The 2,004-nt window shown below is 47.6% G+C and overlaps 1 pseudogene across 1 annotated transcript; it reads right to left on the reverse strand.

Moving 5' to 3' along the window:
- Nucleotides 1–529: 529 nt before the first annotated feature.
- On the reverse strand, nucleotides 530–1,368 carry LOC103655781 (40S ribosomal protein S16 pseudogene; annotated as a pseudogene). The gene has a single exon (XR_004549368.2). The product of XR_004549368.2 is annotated as a 40S ribosomal protein S16 pseudogene (transcript).
- Nucleotides 1,369–2,004: the final 636 nt, after the last annotated feature.

Raw genomic sequence — 2,004 nt, forward strand, 5'->3', positions numbered from 1 at the left:
CCGGGGGTTGCCCCTCAAGGTGTTTTTAGGAGTAGGACGGTGTCAACAACTGTAGCAAAATGGTTCGTGCCGATCGCACGAGGGACAATAGACAAGATTTGCAGGTTCGGGCCGCTTAGAGATGCGTAACACCCTACGTCCTGGTGAGTATACGAGTGTGGTTACAAGAGGGCTCTCTGGATTGAAGGCACAGAGAGTTAATGAGGATGGCTAAGTAAAAATAGGGTCGATCGATCTGAAGGGGTGCCTCTAGGCCTTATATACTTGACCGTGGGGCAGTACATGTGGATATGATAACAACGAGTAGCTAAAAGGTAGTGAACCTCTTGACTTTATCCCTACGTAACCCTTGCCGACTTATCCTCGCATGGCTCTGTTGCATGGGGGCTTTAGCGCGGGAAAGTCGGGTCTCTGTTGCGATTTACTCGCTCGACGTTGTGGGCCATCCGGGTTTGCATCAATCCGGTCTTACGTCTTCTCTGCTTTGTTGGTTGTTCCTCCTCAGGCCCACGAAGGAATGACCTTACGATTTATTGGGTCCTTGGGCCTTTCGTGAGGTCTTTTATTTCTTTAGTGGGCCCGGGGATATCCATCCCCCACACGCAGCGCCTGGGGTCGGCGACGAGGAGGGTGCGCTGGTATCGGCTGAAGACGTCCTTGACCTCCTTCTTGGCGGCCTCGACGACGTAATTCTGGTAGTATGCGACGAGCCCCTTGGCGACGGCCTGGCGGATGGCGAAGACCTGCGACGTCTTCCCGCCGCCGCGGACGCGGACCCGCATGTCCACGTCCTTGAACCGCGACCGCCCCGCCAGACATTGTTGCAGTGGGGGCTGCTGGGTTTTGGCGGCGGCGGCGTTAGGGTTTGCGATGTGGATTTGGCGGCTTGCGGGAGGGGGCGGCGGACAGGGGAAAAAATTGTCTGCCGCCGGCTGTAGGCCAACGTCTATGCTAGACTGTTTCATATGTGGCATTTGTTTTTCAGAACCATTCAGAGTTTGCCGGTCTATTCATGTGTATTTCTTCAGTTGTCCATATACTCTGTACTAGTGATTGTAGTGATCAGTTGTGACTTCTATTGTCATCAAAACCATGGAAATTGATTATTATAGGTCTAGTTACATCGAAGTTTATTATGTGCTTCATCAAAAATGTAATTTTTTAGCTGCTGATGCTTCTTGATCAACTCAAATAAAAGGCTTGTATATCCTCCTGCCTCCCATCAATAGAGAAACAAACCATAGCTGGAAAATCGTATTGTCATCGCCTTGACCATTTTTACTAGTAGCCAACAATATTATGTGTGATATCTGACTTTATGTACGTACGGCTCGTTAATAATTTGCACTTATAAAAAATGATCAATCCGTAGATGAACAAAAATGGCATCAAAGAAATAGATGATTATACCTGTGTTTTCTGCTGCTCATCGGCTCTCTGATCACCCATCGGTGGAGAGTCTTCAGATCACCCATCGATGGGCTCCCTTTTGCATCTCTGTTACAGATTGGTCGTTTTGTTTATTGGAGATTTGTGAGAGGACATATGTCATCCATCTAAAGGCAGCTGTATAGATGTTGGCCTACAGCTGCGGGAAAAAATTGTTATTTTAGCCTTTCTAACGTGGGCTCTTTGCTATTATGTGACCCTGTCTATGACTTGTGGGATTATTTGTGTCTATAATTTATGTGTCTGGTGGTAAAATAGAGAAGTCTACAACTGATAGTGACAAAATAGCAAATTCCCCCAGCTGCGGTAGGCAATTTTTTTTTTCTCGCGGACAGAGGCACAGCAGCAGTTGCAGTGGGTGTGATTGTGTGAATATATTCTACCAGTCTTTTTCCTTTCTTTCTTTCCTCTCTTTTTTCCCTGTTTCCTTGAACAGATCTCTCGACCCCTCCTGACAGGCAGATAGATATACATGACGATACCTTCGATGCAGGTATCCATCCAGCAGCATCTCTCAATCCGAGACATGACCACGTCTGATGCATAGTCTGAACT

This window comes from Zea mays, chromosome 4 (genome assembly GCF_902167145.1).
Source record: "Zea mays cultivar B73 chromosome 4, Zm-B73-REFERENCE-NAM-5.0, whole genome shotgun sequence".
NCBI lineage: Eukaryota > Viridiplantae > Streptophyta > Magnoliopsida > Poales > Poaceae > Zea > Zea mays.